Source organism: Tachypleus tridentatus, chromosome 9 (assembly GCF_004210375.1).
Source record: "Tachypleus tridentatus isolate NWPU-2018 chromosome 9, ASM421037v1, whole genome shotgun sequence".
Classification (NCBI taxonomy): Eukaryota; Metazoa; Arthropoda; class Merostomata; order Xiphosura; family Limulidae; genus Tachypleus; species Tachypleus tridentatus.
In genome coordinates, this window is record NC_134833.1 from 3,616,499 (window position 1) to 3,641,227 (window position 24,729).

General features: G+C 24.1%; 1 pseudogene across 1 annotated transcript in view; it reads left to right on the plus strand.

The window, feature by feature from the left end:
- Positions 1-24,729, plus strand: part of LOC143224676 (polyamine-transporting ATPase 13A3-like) — a 112,839-nt pseudogene that overhangs the window by 43,170 nt on the left and 44,940 nt on the right. The window contains exons 10-14 of the transcript XR_013013399.1: positions 285-395; positions 3,726-3,772; positions 5,972-6,160; positions 6,541-6,602; positions 8,238-8,385. The product of XR_013013399.1 is annotated as a polyamine-transporting ATPase 13A3-like (transcript). The remainder of the gene's footprint in view (positions 1-284; positions 396-3,725; positions 3,773-5,971; positions 6,161-6,540; positions 6,603-8,237; positions 8,386-24,729) is intronic.

Genomic DNA, 24,729 nt, shown 5'->3' on the forward strand with positions numbered 1-24,729 from the left:
TGTATTTTGCTTCAATATTGTAATTGTGTTCAAAATTCGAATGCATGAGTTATCCATATATTTGTAAAGTATTTTTCATTCCACTAGTTTAAGTTGTAGATGAACAGCTAATATATCACTATCTTATCTTTGTAATGAGTTATGACAAAAATGTTATTTTATCTCTCATCTATCGAAATAAAAAGCTTGGTTTATATTTATATTTTAGTAGGTATATCATTTGTTGTGATGGAACCTAAATTTTAAAACATCATAATGACAAAAACATTTCAATTTCATAATAGGTTTTTCAACAGCTAAAGGAGAACTTGTAAGGTCCATTCTCTTTCCCAAGCCTGTACAGTACAAACTATACTCAGAGTTGTTCAAGTCAATGATCATTTTTCTAGTATTAGGTGGGTTTTATAGTTTATAGAAAAATTGCTAGAAATAATCATGCTTATGAAATAATTAGTAGTAATGTTAGAGTGATATAAATGAGGTAATCATGAAACAAACAACTTTCTTTCCAAAACTTGACATAAGTATATCTTGTAATTTTCTGTTTTTATGAAACCACCTTTTAAACCTGAAAGGTTTTCTGCTTTATGTTTTTATAGTTTAAACATAAAAGATTTTGAAAGAGTTACAATTATTTCTTTTTGTTGTTAACGGGCTATGATACTGAAATTTAACACTTGGAACTCAGTTCTTATTTTTACATTTTCTTATGTTTTTGCTTCCAAATTTAGTTGTATTCATTTAACAACGTAAGAAACACCTTTATAATTATATATAATTTTTTAAAAAATGTATTACAATAAAGTGGAATATAAGTTTACCATTGATGTTTGCATGTTTACTTTTTGTACATATTTACTTATTGTTAAGTATTAAGCATAAGTGGTATGTATATAAACAAGTCTTTTTGTTACTGTTTTAATATACAGCCCATAGTTAACTTCTCACATTATGATAAACTACATCAAAGTGAGACAACAGCTGACTTGCACAAAATGTAAAAATTAAATAATTTTCAAAATTTTACAAGTATAGAAATAATTTTACAATTGTAAACATATTTTTAAAGGCAGTACTATCTGTTTAAATTTTCAAAACATTCCTAAAGCCAAAATTTGAAATATAACAGTCTTATAATTAGTAAAAGAGTACAATTAATGAAAAATGTTTGTTTTTTTATTGCATACTTTGAATGTTTCTGAATGTCCAAAAATCAACAATGTATAAGTTTAATACACTCGTGGTAAGATTAGCTCATCCATTAAATAAAGGTAGATAATTTCTTATGAGGGAAGCTCCAAACCCATGAGTTTAATACACTCGTGGTAAGATTAGCTCATCCATTAAGTAAAGGTAGATAATTTCTCATGAGGGAAACTCCAAACCCATGAGTTTAATACACTCGTGGTAAGATTAGTTCATCCATTAAGTAAAGGTAGATAATTTCTTATGAGGGAAAGTCCAAACCCGTGAATTTAATACACTCGTGGTAAGATTAGCTCATCCATTAAGTAAAGGTAGATAATTTCTTATCAGGGAAACTCCAAACTCGTGAGTTTAATACACTCGTGGTAAGATTAGTTCATCCACTAAGTAAAGGTAGATAATTTCTTATCAGGGAAACTCCAAACCAGTGAATTAACATTTTGTTTATATTTTATTGGAATCTTGAATGTTTTTGTTGTAATACAATACTTATGTGTTATGAGAGAATCCATAAAAATGGTAACTGTCAGTTTAGAAATACAATCAACAAACTATTTTAGTACACAAAATGTTACTGCATTCAGAATATTCTGAAGCATCAGAATAAAAAAGCTTATATCAGGGAAACTCCAAACCCGTGAATTAACATTTTGTTTATATTTTATTGGAATCTTGAATGTTTTTGTTGTAATACAATATTTATGTGTTATGAGAGAATCCATAAAAAAGGTAACTGTCAGTTTAGAAATACAATCAACAAACTATTTTAGTACACAAAATGTTACTGCATTCAGAATATTCTGAAGCATCAAAATAAAAAAGCTTATATCGCAAAGGAAACTGAATAACTGAAACTCTTTCAAAAAGTGGGCTTTGCTTCACAAATGTAAATGAAAAATGTTATGATGTATGAATTATTCTGTTCAAGCTCTGATGTTTTTACTTTAGTCTGTAAGTAAAGGTGTTATTGTGAATTATTCTATTAAAGTTCTGATGTTATTACTTTAGTCTGTAAGTAAAGGTCTTATTGTGAATTATTGTATTCAAATTCCGATGTTATAACTTTACTAAGTAAGTTAAGGTGTTATTGTGATTTATTGTATTCAAATTCCGATGTAAAAACTTTACTAAGTAAGTAAAGGTGTTATTGTGAATTATTCTATTCAAATTTCGATGTTATTACTTTACTAAGTAAGTAAAGGTGTTATTGTGAATTATTGTATTCAAATTCCGATGTTATAACTTTACTAAGTAAGTAAACGTGTTATTGTGAATTATTCTATTATACTTCTGATGTTATTACTTTAGTCTGTAAGTAAAGGCGTTATTGTGAATTATTGTATTCAAATTCCGATGTTATAACTTTACTAAGTAAGTTAAGGTGTTATTGTGATTTATTGTATTCAAATTCCGATGTTATTACTTTACTAAGTATGTAAAGGTGTTATTGTGAATTATTGTATTCAAATTCCGATGTTATAACTTTACTAAGTAAGTAAAGGTGTTATTGTGAATTATTGTATTCAAATTCCGATGTTATAACTTTACTAAGTAAGTTAAGGTGTTATTGTGATTTATTGTATTCAAATTACGATGTTATAACTTTACTAAGTAAATAAAGGTGTTATTGTGAAATATTCTATTCAAGCTCTGATGTTTTCACTTTAGTCTGTAAGTAAAGGTGTTATTGTGAATTATTCTATTCAAATTTCGATGTTATTACTTTACTAAGTAAGTAAAGGTGTTATTGTGAATTATTGTATTCAAGCTCTGATGTTATTACTTTAGTCTGTAAGTAAACGTGTTATTGTGAATTATTCTATTATAGTTCTGATGTTATTACTTTAGTCTGTAAGTAAAGGCGTTATTGTGAATTATTGTATTCAAATTCCGATGTTATAACTTTACTAAGTAAGTTAAGGTGTTATTGTGATTTATTGTATTCAAATTCCGATGTTATTACTTTACTAAGTAAGTAAAGGTGTTATTGTGAATTATTGTATTCAAATTTCGATGTTATAACTTTACTAAGTAAGTTAAGGTGTTATTGTGAATTATTGTATTCAAATTGTGATGTTATAACTTTACTAAGTAAATAAAGGTGTTATTGTGAATTATGCTATTCAAGCTCTGATGTTTTCACTTTAGTCTGTAAGTAAAGGTGTTATTGTGAATTATTCTATTCAAATTTCGATGTTATTACTTTACTAAGTAAGTAAAGGTGTTATTGTGAATTATTGTATTCAAGCTCTGATGTTATTACTTTAGTCTGTAAGTAAAGGTGTTATTGTCAATTATTGTATTCAAATTCCGATGTTATAACTTTACTAAGTAAGTGAAAGTGTTATTGTGAATTGCTGGATTTGTTTTAAAAGTTTACAAATTAAAAACAAACTATAAAATGGACTGTTTGCTAATATTTAAATGGTTGGCTTATGGTATTCTATAAGACAGAATTTACTTTAGTGAAAACATTCAGCATATTTTTTTACTGACAACATTTTGTTCCACTCATCTAGGTATTCCAGCTATGGTGTACACAGCCATCATTTGGTCTCATCATGGGGTAAGTTACATCAACCAATAAATGAAGAGTGGAAGTATTTTATTCAATAAGTTCCTTAAATATCAGAAAATAAATTAGTGTTTTATTTCTAAAATTAATTTGATGCTGTTTAAATATACCACAGTTATACATACATTTTTACTCAGTTTCATAGAAATGGTAAGTCATAACAGTCTACACCAAGGACTCATTGGATACAAACGAATGATAAGCCACAAAAAAAAATGCATCAAAAACTAGTTATATATATATATAGTAATAGCATGCACACTTCGTATGTATTTCACCTCCTTTGATTAAATACAAAACCAGGTTGATAGTTACCAGAGTAAGAGGTTTGTACAATAATGTTTGTCACTTTATTAACAAGATCATGTCCTGTTGAATGATTGACCTTGTTTGATTAAATACTGAACCAATTTGACAGTTACTTTCTATGATAAAGTTTGTCACTTTATTAATAAGATCATGTCCTGTTGAATGATTGACCTTGTTTGATTAAATACTGAACCAATTTGACAGTTACTTTCTATGATAAAGTTTGTCACTTTATTAATAAGATGATGTTCTGTTGAATGATTGACCTTGTTTGATTAAATACTGAACCAATTTGACAGTTACTTTCTATGATAAAGTTTGTCACTTTATTAATAAGATGATGTTCTGTTGAATGTTCGACCTTGTTTGATTAAATACTGAACCAATTTGACAGTTACTTTCTATGATAAAGTTTGTCACTTTATTAATAAGATGATGTTCTGTTGAATGTTCGACCTTGTTTGATTAAATACTGAACCAATTTGACAGTTACTTTCTATGATAAAGTTTGTCACTTTATTAATAAGATGATGTTCTGTTGAATGTTCGACCTTGTTTGATTAAATACTGAACCAATTTGACAGTTACTTTCTATGATAAAGTTTGTCACTTTATTAATAAGATGATGTTCTGTTGAATGTTCGACCTTGTTTGATTTAATAGAGAACCAGTTTGACAGTTACCTAGAAACCAGAGTTAGAACTTTTTATGATAATGTTGTCACTTTATTAATAAGAGATGTCCTGTTGAATGATTGACCTTGTTTGATTAAATACTGAACCAATTTGACAGTTACTTTCTATGATAAAGTTTGTCACTTTATTAATAAGATGATGTTCTGTTGAATGTTCGACCTTGTTTGATTTAATAGAGAACCAGTTTGACAGTTACCTAGAAACCAGAGTTAGAACTTTTTATGATAATGTTGGTCACTTTATTAATAAGATGATGTTCTGTTGAATGTTCGACCTTGTTTGATTTAATAGAGAACCAGTTTGACAGTTACCTAGAAACCAGAGTTAGAACTTTTTATGATAATGTTGGTCACTTTATTAATAAGAGATGTCCTTTTGAATGTTTGACCTTGTTTGATTTAATAGAGAACCAGTTTGACAGTTACCTAGAAACCAGAGTTAGAACTTTTTATGATAATGTTGGTCACTTTATTAATGAGATAATAGTTTGTTGAGTGTTTGACCTTCTTTGATTACATACAGAATCAATTTGACAGTTACCTAGAGACCAGAGCTAGAGTTTTATATGATAATGTGTGTCACTTTATTAATAAGATGATGGTTTGTTGAGTGTTTGACCTTCTTTGATTACATAAAGAATCAGTTTGACATGTACCTAAAGACGAGAGTGAGAGGGTTTTATGATAATGTTTGTGGTTATGTAAAAATGAGTTTATTGGAGATAAGATCATGTGATGTATCAGTGTTACTAAAACAATGTCATAACGAGTGACTATCTTTTAATGTTTAACTGAGAGAGAATAGAGAGGGTTATTTATTGATATCTTCACTGAATCTTAGAACATAGATTACTTGTCAAGACTGTATTCTTCTTACACACCACTTGTAAGATTACAAGTTTTTAATTGTTGTTGTTTAAATTGTGTTCTATAAACATAATAAGAATGTTCTTGTTAGCTACCCTTTTAAACTTTTAATTGATGTACCTGTACTCAATTTATATCCACAATTATGCATGAACTATAAGAAGGTTAAATCTATTGTACATCAAAATATTTATTTTATTATTTAGAATAATATTTGGTAATATTAACATTATATTCTGGGTGATTTGAAATATTTGTATAAATATTTTGTAAGATTGGTGTTATGAAAGTCAGAATTTTTTTTTTGTTTTTAATGATAGGCTAGTGCCAAAAATGTAGTAATTCTTGTCGTGGATGTTGCCACGTTTGTTGTTCCACCTCTTCTGCCTGCTGTCATGACAAGTATTAATGCCCATGGCCAGCGAAGACTCAGGACTCATGATATCTTCTGTCTAAATTCTGGCCATATCAATTTTGCAGGAGGTTTAGACGTTGTTTGTTTTGATAAGGTATAAAGAAGTTGTTATATCACCAAAATATACACAAAATTTCTGTTGATGTAAGGAATTGATTGAAAACGGTTGAGGTTGAAATGTCAGTTGCTTATAAATACATTAACGTTAGTGTTTTCTCTCTCAAATTATATTAGTAGTTCCAAAAATCACTTAATAAAGAATGTAGGCATACTGTAAGAAAACTGTTTTTCTGTTAAAACAATTGTAAACTAACAGATAAAACTATGATTTTCCTTCTTTATTCTATTGTTAACTTTAATGGATAAATACTGAATAAATATGACATTTTTCTAGGATTTCACACAGCATTTAATGAGTATTTTAACATTTAGCAAGGTACATGTGAATTACTGCACAAATATTTATTCTTACAGACTGGAACACTAACTGAAGACAACCTTGACTTAGCTGGAATAATCCCAGTCCAGGATCTCAGGTATTACAGTCATAAGTAATTTTGTTATTTTATTGTTTTTCAAACAAAAGAGTGCACACATCACCTTGTGAGATCTTTAATAAAAAGGTTATGTACAAGAGACACACAGAGACATTCATATGACTTTATTACTTGTAGTCAACTAGTAAGTGTATTGAATAATAAGTTTCATCACATCTAAATAGCTGTGTATTCTCAGATAACTATAGAAATAACACCAACTGTAAGAGGTCTGGCAGAATGTAAACCAAATTTTTTATTTTAAATGAGATGAAGGAAACTGGATGGAATTATAAGGTTGTCCATAAATAAATGTTGTTTTTAAACTGCAAAGTTTGGAAAAGTATAAACCAGTGTTTTAAAACATGTTTTAATTAAAATAAGTGTCATTTACTTCAACACACTTTTGCCAACGTGTAACAATGCTGTTTATGCCTCTGGTGTAGAAATTAGAGTTTGTATGGTTAGTAAATTTCCTTAAAGTTTCTTCTGCAGCTGCTTGGTTTAAAAGCATTTATTGTTCAAAACGTTGTCAGAGTGCTTGGAAAAATGAAAATCTGTAGAGGAAATGTCGGTGGAATAAGGTAGATGACGCAGAACCTCGATACCAAATTTGTTCAATTTTTGGAGCGTCATCCTTGACAAATCTCATATTTTGTTGGTTTTCAGTCAGCTCATGCAACCTATCTTACTTTTTCTTCTTCCCAATCACACTCAGGTGGTTGACAATGCTTGATTCGCTTGTGCCTAGCTTTTCTGCAAGCTCATGTACTGTTCTGCAAGAGTCTGTCTTAACTGCTTCCCTTAATATGTTTTCATCTAAGGATGGCTTCCTTCCACGACGTACATGGTCTTTAAGACTTTCATGTCTATGCTGAAACCCTTGGAACCAACACTGAACTGTACGTTCAGTAACAGATCCATAACCGAATGCCCAGTTAGAAGTAATAAGTTATGAAACTTTATCTCTATATCTCTTACATATCTTACTCTTTATGCTAGAGATTTCTATACATAGTTCACACTATGTTTATGTTACAGTGTTCTTGATACAGTTTACTCTTTGTTTATATGTTATAGACTTCCTTACATATCTTACTTTTTATACTACAGACTTTTATACATAGTTCACACTGTTATTATGTTACAGGTTTCTTCACACAGTTTACTCTTTGTTTGGATGTTACAGGATTCCTCATGTATTTCAACTTTATTAAAAGGTTATTGACTTCCTCACATAGCATACTCTTTATGCCACAGACTTCTGTACGTAGTTCACACTTTATGTTACAGGTTTCTTCACACAGTTTACTCTTTGTTTATATGTCACAGGCTTCCTGACACATTTCACGCTTTTTTTATTTTACAGACTTCATTTAGATAACAGGTGTCATTCATATTTTTCTTATGTTCAAACACAGTTTTAACTTTGTTTGTTTTACAGGTTTTGACGTATATTTCATATTTTAATTATGTTCAAACACAGTTTTATCTTTGTTTGTTTTACAGGTTTCAACATATATTTCATATTTTAATTATGTTTAAACCTAATTTAACTTTGTTTTTTACAGGTTTCAACATATATTTCATATTTTCATTATGTTTAAACCTAAGTTAACTTTGTTTGTTTTACAGGTTTCAACCTACTTTTACTCCTGGCAATCCTCACTCACTTCCTTCCACTTTAATCCATGCCTTAGCAACATGTCATTCCCTGACTTTAGTAGATGGGAAGTTAATGGGTTATCCTGTAGACATAAAAATGTTCAGTGTTATAGCTTGGGTAAGTAAATAATTTTATAGTAAACATACTTGATATGTAAAAAAAATTTCAAAGTTACAGTGTCATCTCTTTATGAACATATTTGTGTTACAAGCTACAGTTAACTATCCAAAATGGTATTTTTACCATATTTTCTCATCTCTATATACACTACATGGCCAAAACTATGTGGACACACGACCGTCACACCCATATGTGCTTGTTGAACATCTCATTCCAATACCATGAGCATTCATATGGAGTTGGTCACCCCTTTGCTGTTATAACAGCCTCCACTCTTCTGGGAAGGCTTTTCACAAGATTTTGCACCATGGCTCTGGGCATTCACTCCTATTCAGCTACAAGAGCATTAGTGAGGTCGGGCACTGATGTCGGACGAAAAGATCTGGCTCGCAATTGGCATTCCAGTTTATCTCAAAGGTGTTTGATAGGGTTGAGGTCAAAGCTGTGTGCAGACCAGTCGAGTTTTTCCACACCCACCTCGACAAACCATGTCTTCATGGATCTCTTTTTGTGCAAGGGAGCATTGTTTGGCTGAAACAAAAAAGAGCCTTTCCCAAACTGTTGTCACATTGTTGAAAGCACACAATTCTTTAGAATGTTATTGTATGTTGTAGCATTACGATTTTCCTTCACTTGAAGTAAAGAGTCTAGCCCAAACCATGAAAAAACAGCCCCAGACCATTATTCCTCTTGCACAAAACTTTACAATTGACACTATACATTCAGGCAGGTAGCGTTCTTCTGGCATCTGCCAAACCCAGATTCGTCTGTCAGACTGTCAGATAGTGAAATGTGATTAATCACTCCTGAGAAAGCATTGCCACTATTCCAGAGTCTAATGGTAGTGTGTTTTACACCACTTCAGCCAACACTTGGCATTGCACATAGTGATGTTAGGCTTGTGTGTGGCTGCTTGGCCATGGAAACCCATTTTATGAAGCTCCCAACAAACAGCTCTTGTACTGATGTTGCTTCCAGGACAGTTTGGAACTCGGTAGTGAGTGTTGACACTGTGGAAAGGCGATTTTTATGCACTACATGCTTCAGAACTCGACGGTCCCATTCTGTGAGTTTGTGTGGCCTACCACTTCGTGGCTGAGCTGTTATTGCTCCTAGACATCTCCACTTCACAATAACAGCACTTACAGTTGAAGGGGCAGCTCTAGCAGGGCAGATTTTTGACGAACTGACTTGTTGGAAAGGTGGCATCGTATGACAGTGCCACATTAAAAGTCACTGAGCTCTTCAGTATGACCCATTCTACTGCCAATGTTTGTTTATGGAGATTGCATGGCTATATGCTTGATTTTATACACCTGTTAACAATGGGTATGGCTGAAATAGCCAAACCTACTAATTAGAAGGGGTGCCCACATACATTTGACCATATAATGTAGTTAACACTTTCACCTTCATATTATTAAGGAAACTTCTTTTCACTTTAACTGTACATTCTATTCCAACTTAAGTCTATTAAGATACCAGCTTATATGCAACCTTTGTACAATGTGAAATATGCTTCCACCATTTAAACCCTGTTCTGGCCTCTCTTAATCCACATGTGGAATCCTCAACCTTTCTTCTTTTGTGGTTCTTTAAAGTATAAAACTGTTTTATTATAATTTAACAAAGCTTTATACAACTTTTTATCAAAGTTGTTTCCTTTGAAGGTGTGTGGAGTTGGAGTGACTGGTACTATTTTCTTCATTTTACAAACTGTTTGAGACAGGTTGAAGTTTTTATATTTCTCCTCGAATATCATGCAACAGTTAGAGGTTTGCTGGAGTTTGTTTCAAAATTATAAAATAAAAGCCATTGTTTCTGTTTGGGTTTATAGATGTGGTATCTAATTTGGTTTAGGAAGCAAGGGATCTATGTGATGTATAAGTAGATATTTGGGATCCTTTATTAAAATAACATGAAGAGATGACTGATTCATTTGTGTATATTCTAATTTTGTAATCTGAGAACTGCTATACCTACTTTCTCCATTTCTCCTGCAGTACTATGTGTAATATCGTAAGTTACTTTCTATATAAATTCAGGAACACCAAAAGTACCCATTTTTATCTAATGCACTAGTCATATCTACCAAAAAACTCCCACAGCTCATTTCATTTTAGTAGTTATCATATTTTTGTTAACATGAAAAATATTTTTCACTACAGGTGGACTTCACAAACTAACCTTTTTGTAATAAAGAAAGGACACAAATGGCTGACACTCATACTTGCTCAACTTTTGAAATTCTTTCATCAGTGTGCACCTAGAACAAACACTTACATCCCAACTTTTGGTTATTTTTCCTTTTAGAAATTCTGTGATTCTTAAATTAATATGAGTTGTAAACTGACAAATGTAATATCTGTAGTAATCGTCTCATGTATCAGACTTACCTTTAATACCTGCAGTAATCTTCTCATGTATTAGACATACTTATTGTTCATGTTGAGATTTCATCCAACTCTTTTAGTGATGACTTTATAAACATTGTATCAATACGTTTGCCATCCTATGATTTCACACCTTCTTCCACAGAAAGGCATATTTGTGTTCAACTGTCATTTATACAACACAAGATGTTAAAGTTCTTAAAATGTAATATATCTTACTGTAGGTATTTCACTATAATAATGGTATTAGTAAAGTAATATATCTTATTGTAGATATTTCACTGTAATAATTATATTAGTAAAGTAATATATCTCATTGCAGATATTTCACAAAAATAATTCTATTAGTAAAGTAATATATCTCACTGCAGATATCTCACTATAATAATTGAATTACTAATGTATCTTATTGTAGAGATTTCACTACAATAACTGCATAAGTAAATCAATATATCTTATTGTAGATATTTCACTAAAATAACTGTATTAGAATAATTAATATATCTTATGGTATATATTTCAGTATAATAATTGAATTAGTAAAGTAATATATGTTATTGTCGATATTGCATTATAATATTTCTATTACTAAAGTAATATTTCTTATTGTAGATATTTCACTATAATAACTGTATCAGTAAATTAACATATTGTCTTGTTGATATTTCACTATAATAATTGTATTAGTAAATTAATATATCTTGTTGTTGATATTCCACTGTAATAATTGTATTAGAAAAGTAATATATTTTATTGTAGATATTTCACTATAATAATTGTATCAGTAACTTTTTATATCTTATTGTAGGAATTTCACTATAATAATTGCATTAGAAAAGTAATATATCTTATTATAGATATTTCACTATAATAACTGTATCAGTAACTTTTTATATCTTATTGTAGGAATTTCACTATAATAATTGCATTTCTAAATTAATATATCTTATTGTTGATATTTCACTATAATAATACTATTGGAAAAGTAATATATCTTATTGCAGATATTTCTCTCTTAATAATTGTATTAGTAAAGTAATATATCATGTTGTAGATATTTTCCAGTAATAATTCTATTAGTAAAGTCATTTATCTTATTGTGGATATTTCACCATAGTAACTGTATTAGAAAAGTAATATATGTTATTGTGAAATGTTTCACTCTAATAATTCTCTTAGTAAAGTAATATATTTTACTACAATATCTCACTATAATAATTCTATTACTAATGTATTTTATTGTATATTTTACACTGTAATAACTGTAGTAGTAAATTAATATATCCTATTGTTGATATTTCAGTGTAATAATTGTATCAGTAAATTAACATATCTTATTGCTGATATTTCACTATAATAATTGTGTTAGTAGATTAATATATATAATTGCAGATATTTTACTTTTATAATTTTAAAAGTAAAGTAATATATCTTATGGTAGATATTTTATTATAATAATTCTAGTAATCAAGTAATATATCTTATTCTAGATATTTCACTTTAATAATTATATTTGTAAATTAAAATATCATATTGTCTTTATTTCACTGTAATAATTGTATTACTAAAGTAATATTTCTTATTGTAGATATTTCACTGTAATAATCTTTTTAGTAAATTAATATATATTATTGTTGACATTTCACTATAATAATTGTATTAGTAAATTAATATATCTTATTCTTGTTATTTCCCAATTATAATTGTATTAGAAAAGTAATATATATTATTATAGATATTTCACTATAATAATTGTATGAATAATGTATAATATGTTATTGTAGATATTTCACTATAATAATTCTATTAATAAAGTAATATATTTTATACAGATATTTCACTTTAATAATTGTATTTGTAAATTAATATATCTTATTCTTGATATATCACTATAATAATTGTATAACTAAATTAATATATCTTACTACAGATATTTCACTTTTATAATAGTACAACAAAAGTAATATATCTTATTGTAGATATTTCACTTTTATAATAGTACAACAAAAGTAATATATCTTATTGTAGATATTTCACTCTAGTAACTGTATTAGTAAATTAATATATCCTATTGTTTATATTTTGCAATAATAATGGTATTAGTAAATTAATATATCTTATTGTAAATATTTCACTATAATAATTGTATTAGTAAATTAAAATATCTTGTTGTACATATTTCACTATATTAATTGAAATTAGTAAATGATTATATCTTATTGTAGATATTTTACTGTAATAATTGTATTAGTAAATTAATATATCTTATTGGAGATATTTCGCTATCATAATTGTATTAGTAAATTAATATATCTTATTGTCTTTATTTCACTGTAATAATTGTGTTACTAAAGTAATATTTCTTCTTGTAGATATTTCACTATAATAATTGTGTTAGTAAATTAATATATCTTATTCTCTTTATTTCACTGTAATAATTGTGTTACTAAAGTAATATTTCTTGTTGTAGATATTTCACTATAATAACTGCTTTAGTAAATTAATATATTTTATTGTGACATTTCACTATAATAATTGTATTAGTAAATTAATATATGTTATTCTTGTTATTTCCCAATGATATTATAATAATTCTATTAATGAAGTAATACATCTTGTTCTAGATATTTCACTTTAATAATTGTATTTGTAAATTAAAATATCTTATTGTCTTTATTTCACTGTAATAATTATATTACTAAAGTAATATTTCTTTTGTAGATATTTCACTACAATAACTGTTTTAGTAACTTAATATATTTTATTGTTGATATTTAAGTGTAATAATTGTATTAGTAAATTAATATATCTTATTGGAGATATTTCACTATAATAATTGTATAAATAATAAATCTCATGCAGATATTTCACTTTAATATTTGTATAAGTATTGTAATATATCTTTTTGTAGATATTTTACTATAATAATTGTATTAGGAAATTAATATATCTTATTGTTCATATTTCACTATAATAATTATTTTAGAAAAGTAATATATTTTGCAACAATATCTCACTATAATAGTTGTATTAGTAATGTATCTTACTGTAGGTATTTCACAATAATAGTTGTATTAGTAGTGTATCTTATTGTAGATTTTCTCCTTAACAACTGTATTAATAAATTAATATATCCTATTGTTCATATTTCACTGTAATAATTGTATAAATAAATTATAATATCTTATTGTAGATATGTCATTGTAATAATTGTATAAGTAAAGTAATATATTTTAACGTAGATATATTACTCTAATAATAGTGAAAGTAAAGCAATATATATTATTTTAGATATGTCACTAGAGTAATTCTATTAGTAAAGTATATCTTATTGTAGATATTTCACTGTAATAATTGTATAACTAAATTAATACATCTTATTGTAGATATTTCACTATAATAATTGTATCAGAAAATTCAAATATCTTATTGCAGATATTTCACACTAATAATTATATAGGTAAACAAATAAATCTTATGCAGATATTTCATTATAATAATTGCATTAATAAAGTAATATTTCTTATTTTTGATATTTCACTATAATAATTTTATTAGAAAAGTTTTATATCTTATGGTAGATATTTCACTATAATAATCCTGTTAGTAAATTAATAACTCTTATTGTTGATATTTCACTATAATAATGTCATTAGAAAAGTAATATACCTTATTGCAGATACTTTACTATAATAATTGTAAAAGTAAAGTAATATATCTTTTGGTAGATATTTTACTAAAATAATTCTATTTGTAAAGTAATATATCTTATTGTAGATATTTCACACTAATAATTATATAGGTAAAGAAATAAATCTTATGCAGATATTTTACTATAATAATTGTATGTGTGAATAAATATATCTGATTGTTGATATTTCACAATAATAATCGTATTAGAAAAGTGATATATCTTATTGTAGATATTTCACTGTAATAATTGTGTGAGTAAATTAATATATCTTATTGCAGATATTTCACGATAATAATTGTAAAAGTAAAGTAATATATCCTATTGTACATATTTTACAGTAATAATTATATAAGTAAAGTATTAAATCTGATACTGATATTTCACAATAATATTTCTAATAGTAAAGTAATATTTCTTTTTGTAGATATTTCACTATAATAATTGTATTAGTAAATTAATATATCTTATTGTTGATATTTCACTATAATAATTGTATTATAAAAGTAATTTATCTCACTGTAGATATTTCACTATAATAATTGTATAAGTAAAGTTTTATATCTTATTGTAAGTACTTCACTATAATAATTACATTAGAAAAGTAACATATCTTATTGTAGATATTTCACCATGATAATTGCATTAGAAAAGTAATATATGTTATTTTAGATATTCCACTATAATAATTGTCTTAGTAAAGTAATATATTTTGCTACAATATCTCACTATAATAGTTGTATTAGTAGTGTATCTTATTGTAGATTTTCTCCTTAACAACTGTATTAGTAAATTAATATATCCTATTGTTCATATTTCACTGTAATAATTGTATAAATAAATTAATATATCTTCTTGTAGATATGTCATTGTAATAATTGTATAAGTAAAGTAATATATTTTAACGTAGATATTTCAATTTAATAATTGTATAAGGAAAGTAATATATCTTATTCTACATATTTCACTATAATCATTATATTAGAAAATTAATATATCTTATTGTTGATATTTCACTCTACTAGTTGTATCAGAAAAGTAATATACCTTATTGTAGATATTTCAATATAATAATTCTAATATTAATGTAATATATTTTATGCAGATATTTCACTTCAATAATTGTATAAGGAAAGTAATATATCATATTTTAGATATTTCACTATAACAACTGTATTAGTAAATCAATATATTTTATTGCAGATATTTGACTAATAATTATATTAGTAATGTAATATATCTTATGCAGATATTTAACTTTAATAATTGTATAAGTAAAGTAATATACGTTATTATATATATTTCACCATAATAAGTGTATTAGTAAATTAATATATCTTATTGTTGATATTTGACTATAATTATTGTATCAGTAAATTAAAATGTTCATTGTTCATATTTCACAATAATAGTTGTGTAAGTAAATTAATATATTTTACTCCAGATATTTCACGATAATAATTGTATTACTAAATTAATATATCTTACTCTAGATATTTCACTATCATAATTATACCAGTGAAGTAATATCTTATTGCTGATGTTATACTATATTCTCATTAGTAAAGTAATAAATATTATTGTAGATTTTACACTGTAATAATTGTACCAGAAAAGTAATATATGTTATTGTAGATATTTTACTGTAGTAACTGCATTAGTAAATTAAATTATCGTATTGTTGCTTTCAATATAATAATTGTCTTAGTAAACTGATATATCATATTGTGGATATTTTACTATTACAATTGTATTAGAAAAGTAATATATCTTATTATAGATATTTCACTATAATAATTGTACAAATAAACTAATAAATCTTATGCAGATATTTTACTATAATATTTGTATTAGTAAAGTAATATTTCTTTTTGTAGATATTTCACTATAATAATTGTATCAGTTAATTATTATATCTTATTGTTGATATTTCACTCTACTAGTTGTATTAGAAAAGTAATATATCTTATTGTTGATATTTCACTACAATAATTGTATAACTAAAGTAATATATCTCATGCAGATAATTGACTTTAAAAATTCTATTAGTAAAGTAATATATTTTAACGTAAATATTTCAGTATAATAATTCTGTTAGTAAAGTAATATATTTTGCTACAATATCTCACTATAATAATTGTATTAGTAATGTATCTTATTCTAGATTTCCCCCTTAATAAATGTGTGGGTAAATTAATATATGTTATTGTAGATATGTCATTGTAATAATTGTATAAGTAAAGTAATATATTTCAACGTAGATATTTTACTCTAATAATACTGAAAGTAAAGTAATATATCTTATTTTAGATATGTCACTACAGTAATTCTATTAGTAAAGTATATCTTATTGTAGATATTTCACTGTAATTATTTATAAATAAATTAATACATCTCATTGTAGATATTTCACTACTATAATTGTATCAGTATATTAAAATATCTTATTGCAGATATTTCACTATAATAATAGTAAAAGTAAAGTAATATAATATATTATAGATATTTCACAGCAACAATTGTATAAGTAAAGTAATAAATCTTAGGCAAATATTTCACTATAATATTTGTATTACTAAAGTAATATTTCTTATTGCAGATAATTCACTATAATAACTTTATTAGTAAATTAATATATTTTATTGTTGATATTTCACTATAATAATTGTATAAGTACAGTTTTATATGCCATTGTAGAAATTTCACCATAATAATTGTATTAGAAAAGTAATATATGTTATAGTCGATGTTTCACTATAATAATTTTCATAGTAAAGTAATATATTTTACAACAATATCTCGCTACAATAATTGTATTAGTAATGTATCTTATTGTAGATTTTAAACTATAATAACTGTATTAGTAAATTAATATGTCCTATTGTTGATATTTCACTGTAATAATTGTATCAGTTAATTAATATATGTTATTGTTGATATTTCACTCTACTAGTTGTATTAGAAAAGTAATATATCTTATGGAGATATTTTACGGTACAAATTGTATATGTAAATAAATATATCTTATTGTTGATATTTCACAATAATAATTGTAAAAGTAAAGAAATATATCTTATTGTAGATATTTCACTGTAATAATTGTATGCGTAAATTAATATATCGTATTGTAGATATTATAATATAATAATTGAAATTACTAAATTATTACATCTTATTGTAGATATTTCACTATAATAATTGTTAAAATAAAGTAATAAATTTTATGCAGATATTTCACTATAATATTTGTATCAGTTAATTAATATATCTTATTGTTGATATTTTACTACAATAATTGTATAAGTAAAGTAATATATCTGATGCAGATAATTTACTTTAAAAATTCTATTAGTAAAGTGATATATTTTAACGTAAATATTTCACTGTAATAATTGTATAAATAAAGTAATACATCTTATACAGATATTTTACTATACAAATTGTATATGTTAATAAATATATCTTATTGTTGATATTTCACAATAATAATTGTAAAAGAAAAGTAATATATCTTATTGTAGATATGTCACTGTAATAATTGTATACGTAAATTAATATATCTTATTGTAGATATTTCACTGCAATAATTGCATTAGTACAGAAATATATCTTATGCAGGGAATTCACTTTAAAAATTCTATAAGTAAAGTAATATATCTTATTATAGATATTTCACTATAATAATCGTATTAGAAAAGTAATATATCTTATTGCAGATACTTCACTATAATAATTGTAAAAGTAAAGTTTTATATCTTATTGTAGATATTTCACTATAATAATTGCATTAGAAAAGAAACATATCTTACTGTACTTATTTGACTGTAATAATTCTATTAGTGAAGTAATTTATATTATTGTGGTTATTTCACCATAATAATTGTATTAGAAAAGTAATATATGTTATTGTAGATGTTTCACTATAATAATTCTCTGAGTAAAGTAATATATTTTGCTACAATATCTCACTATAATAATTGTATTAGTAATGTATCTTATCGTAGATTTACCTATTAATAACTGTGTGGGTAAATAATATATCCTATTTTTGATATTTCACTGAAATAATTGTATAAGTAAATTATTATATGTTATTGTAGATATGTCATTGTACTAATTGTATAAGTAAAGTAATATATTTTAACGTAGATATTTTACTCTAATAATTGTGCAAGTTAAGTAATATATCTTATTTTAGATATGTCACTACAATAATTCTATTAGTAAAGTATATCTTATTGTAGGTATTTCACTGTAATAGTTGTATAACTAAATTAATACATCTTATTGTAGATATTTCACTGTAATAATTGCATCAGTAAATTAAAATATCTTATTGCAGATATTTCACTATAAGAATAGTAAAAGTAAAGTAATATATCTTATTATAGATATTTCACACCAACAATTGTATAAGTAAAGTAATAAATCTCATGCAAATATTTCACTATAATATTTGTATTACTAAAGTAATATATCTTATTGCAGATAATTCACTATAATAACTGTAATAGTAAATTAATATATTTTATTGTTGATATTTCACTATAATAATTGTATAAGTACAATTTTATATGTTATTGTAGATATTTCACCATAATAATTGTATTAGAAAAGTAACATATTTTATTGTAGATGTTTCACTATAATAATTCTCTTAGCAAAGTAATATATTTTACAACATCTCACTATAATAATTGTATAAGTAAAGCAATATATCTTAATGTAGATATTTCACTATAATAATTGTATAAGTAAAGCAATATATCTTATTGTAGATATTTCACTATAATAATTGTATAAGTAAAGCAATATATCTTATTGTAGATATTTCACTATAATAATTGTATTCGTAAATTAAATATCATAATGCAGATATTTCAGTATAATAATTGCATTATTAAAATAAAATATCTTATGCAGATAATTCACTTTAAAATTTCTATTGGTAAAGTAATATATCTTATTGCAGATATTTCACTATAATAATTGTAAAAGTAAAGTAATATATCTTGTGGTAGATATATACTATTATAATTCTATTAGTAAAGCAATATATCTTATTGTAGATATTTCACTATAATAATTGTATCAGTTAATAAATATATCTTATTGTTGATATTTCACAATAATAATTGTAAAAGTAAAGTAATATATCTTATTGTAGATATGTCACTGTAATAATTGTATACGTAAATTAATATATCTTATTGTAGATATTTCACTGCAATATTTGCATTAGTACAGTAATATAACTCATGCAGATAATTCACTTTAAAAATTCTATAAGTAAAGTAATATATCTTATTATAGATATGTCACTACAATAATTCTATTAGTAAAGTATATCTTATTGTAGGTATTTCATTGTAATAGTTGTATAACTAAATTAATACATCTTATTCTAGATATTTCACTGTAATAATTGAATCAGTAAATTAAAATATCTTATTGCAGATATTTCTCTATAATAATAGTAAAAGGAAAGTAATATAACATATTATAGATATTTCATAGTAACAATTGTATAACTAAAGTAATAAATCTCAGGCAAATATTTCATTATAATATTTGTATTACTAAAGTAATATTTCTTATTGCAGATAATTCACTATAATAACTTTATTAGTAAATTAATATATTTTATTCTTGATATTTCACTATAATAATTGTATAAGTACAGTTTTATATACCATTGTAGATATTTCACCATAATAATTGTATTAGAAAAGTAATATATGTTATAGTCGATGTTTCACTATAATAATTTTCATAGTAAAGTAATATATTTTACAACAATATCTCGCTACAATAATTGTATTAGTAATGTATCTTATTGTAGATTTTAAACTATAATAACTGTATTAGTAAATTAATATGTCCTATTGTTGATATTTCACTGTAATAATTGTATCAGTTAATTAATATATTTTATTGTTGATATTTCACTATAATAATTGTATAAGTACAGTTTTATATGTTATTGTAGATATTTCACCATAATAATTGTATTAGAAAAGTAACATATGTTATTGTAGATGTTTCACTATCATAATTCTCTTAGCAAAGTAATATATTTTACAACATCTCACTATAATAATTGTATAAGTAAAGCAATATATCTTATTGTAGATATTTCACTATAATAATTGTATTAGTAAATTAATTATCATAATGCAGATATTTCAGTATAATAATTGCATTATTAAAATAATATATCTTATGCAGATAATTCACTTTAAAAATTCTATTGGTAAAGTAATATATCATATTGTAGATATTTGAGTATAATAATTGTGTTAGTAAATTAATATCTTTTATTTTTGATATTTCACTATAATAATTGTATTACAAAAGTAATATATCTCATTCCAGATATTTCACTATAATAATTGTAAAAGTAAAGTAATATATCTTGTGGTAGATATTTACTATAATAATTCTATTAGTAAAGCAATATATCTTATTGTAGATATTTCACTATAATAATTGTTTTAGTGAATTAAAATTTTTTATTGTTGATATTTCACTGCAATAATTGCATTAGTAAAGTAAAATATCTATTATAGATATTTCACTATAATAATCATATTAGTAAAGTAATATATCTTATTGCAGATATTTCACTATAATAATTGTAAAAGTAAAGTAATATATCTTATTGCAGATATTTCACAGTAATAATTGTGTAAGTGAAGTAATAAATCTGATGCAGATATTTCATTATAATATTTGTATTACTAAAGTAATATTTCTTGTTCTACATATTTCACTATTATAACTGTGTTAGTAAATTAATATACCTTATTGTTGATAGTTCACCTTAATAATTTTATTAGTAAAGTAATTTATCTTATTGTGGTTATTTCACCATAATAATTGCATTAAAAAGTAATATATGTTATTCTAGATGTTTGACTATAATAGTTCTCTGAGTAAAGTAATATATTTTGCTTCAATATCTCACTATAATAATTGTATAAGTAAAGCAATATATTTTATTGTAGATATTTCACTATAATAATTGTATAAATAAATTAAATATCATAATGCAGATATTTCAGTATAATAATTGCATTATTAAAATAATATATCTTATGCAGATTATTCACTTTAAAATTCTATTGGTAAAGTAATATATTATATTGTAGATATTTCTCTATAATAATAGTAAAAGTAAAGTAATATAATATATTATAGATATTTCTCAGTAATAATTGTATAAGTAAAGTAAAAAATCTCAGGCAAATATTTCACTATAATATTTGTATTACTAAAGTAATATTTCTTATTGCAGATAATTCACTATAATAACTTTATTAGTAAATTAATATATTTTATTGTTGATATTTCACTGTAATAATTGTATCAGTTAATTAATATATGTTATTGTTGATATTTCACTCTACTAGTTGTATTAGAAAAGTAATATATCTTTTGGAGATATTTTACGGTACAAATTGTATATGTAAATAAATATATCTTATTGTTGATATTTCACAATAATAATTGTAAAAGTAAAGTAATATATCTTATTGTAGATATTTCACTGTAATAATTGTATGCGTAAGTTAATATATCGTATTGTAGATATTTCAATATAATATTTGAAATTACTAAATTATTACATCTTATTGTAGATATTTCACTATAATAATTGTTAAAATAAAGTAATAAATTTTATGCAGATATCTTACTATAATATTTGTATCAGTTAATTAATATATCTTATTGTTGATATTTCACTCTACTAGTTGTATTAGAAAAGTAATATATCTTATTGTTGATATTTCACTACAATAATTGTATAAGTAAAGTAGTATATCTTATGCAGATAATTTACTTTAAAAATTCTATTTGTAAAGTGATATATTTTAACGTAAATATTTCACTGTAATAATTGTATAAATAAAGTAATACATCTTATACAGATATTTTACTATACAAGTTGTATATGTTAATAAATATATCTTATTGTTGATACTTCACAATAATATTTCTAAAAGTAAAGTAATATATCTTATTGTAGATATTTCACTGCAATAATTGCATTAGTACAGAAATATATCTTATGCAGATATTTCACTATAATGTTATTATTAATAATGTAATATTTCTTGTTCTACAAATATCACTATTATAAATGTATTAGGAAATAAATATATCTTATTGTTGATAATTCACCATAATAATTGTATTAGAAAAGTAATATATCTTACTGTAGATATTTCACTATATAATTGTATAAGTAAAGTTTTATATCTTATTGTAGATATTTCACTATAATAATTACATTAGAAAAGTAACATATCTCATTGTACTTATTTCACTGTAATAATTCTATAAGTAAAGTAATTTATATTATTGTGGTTATTTCACCATAATAATTGTATTAGAAAATTAATATATGTTATTGTAGATGTTTCACTATAATAATTCTCTGAGTAAAGTAATATATTTTGCTACAATATCTCACTATAATAATTGTATTAGTAATGTATCTTGTTGTAGATTTACCCATTAATAACTGTGTGGGTAAACTAATATATCCTATTTTTGATATTTCACTGAAATAATTGTATAAGTAAATTATTATATGTTATTGTAGATATGTCATTCTAATAATTGTTTAAGTAAATTAATAAATGTTATTGTAGATATGTCATTGTACTAATTGTATAAGTAAAGTAATATATTTTAACGTAGATATTTTACTCAAATAATTGTGCAAGTAAAGTAATATATCTTATTTTAGATATGTCACTACAATAATTCTATTAGTAAAGTATATCTTATTGTAGATATTTTACTGTTATAGTTGTATAACTAAATTAATACATCTTATTGTAGATATTTCACTGTAATAATTGCATCAGTAAATTAAAATATCTTATTGCAGATATTTCTCTATAATAATACTAAAAGTAAAGTAATATATCATCTTATAGATATTTCACAGCAACAATTGTATAAGTAAAGTAATAAATCTCATGCAAATATTTCACTATAACATTTGTATTACTAAAGTAATATATCTTATTGCAGATAATTCACTATTAACTGTAATAATAAATTAATATATTTTATTGTTGACATTTCACTATAATAATTGTATAAGTACAGTTTTATATGTTATTGTAGATATTTCACCATAATAATTGTATTAGAAAAGTAACATATGTTATTGTAGATGTTTCACTATATTAATTCTCTTAGCAAAGTAATATATTTTACAACATCTCACTATAATAATTGTATAAGTAAATTAAATATCATAATGCAGATATTTCAGTATAATAATTGCATTATTAAAATAATATATGTTATGCAGATAATTCACTTTAAAAATTCTATTGGTAAAGTAATATATCATATTGTAGATATTTGACTATAATAATTGTGTTAGTAAATTAATATCTTTTATTTTTGATATTTCACTATAATAATTGTATTACAAAAGTAATATATCTTATTCCAGATATTTCACTATAATAATTGTAAAAGTAAAGTAATATATCTTGTGGTAGATATTTACTATAATAATTCTATTAGTAAAGCAATATATCTTATTGTAGATATTTCACAATAATAATTGTATCAGTTAATTAATATATCTTATTGTTGATATTTCACTCTACTAGTTGTATTAGAAAAGTAATATATTTTAACGTAAATATTTCACTGTAATAATTGTATAAATAAAGTAATACATCTTATGCAGATATTTTACTATACAAATTGTATATGTTAATAAATATATCTTATTGTTGATATTTCACAATAATAATTGTAAAAGTAAAGTAATATATCTTATTGTAGATATTTCACTGTAATAATTGTATGCGTAAATTAATATATCGTATTGTAGATATTTCAATATAATAATTGAAATTACTAAATTTTTCATCTTATTGTAGATATTTCAATATAATAATTGAAATTACTAAATTATTACATCTTATTGTAGATATTTCAATATAATAATTGAAATTACTAAATTATTACATCTTATTGTAGATATTTCACTATAATAATTGTTTTAGTAAATTAAAATTTTTTTATTGTTGATATTTCACTGCAATAATTGCAATAGTAAAGTAATATATCTTATGCAGGTAATTCACTTTAAAAATTCTATAAGTAAAGTAATATATTTTATTATAGATATTTCACTATAATAATCATATTAGTAAAGTAATATATCTTATTGCAGATATTTCACTATAATAATTGTAAAAGTAAAGTAATATATCTTAT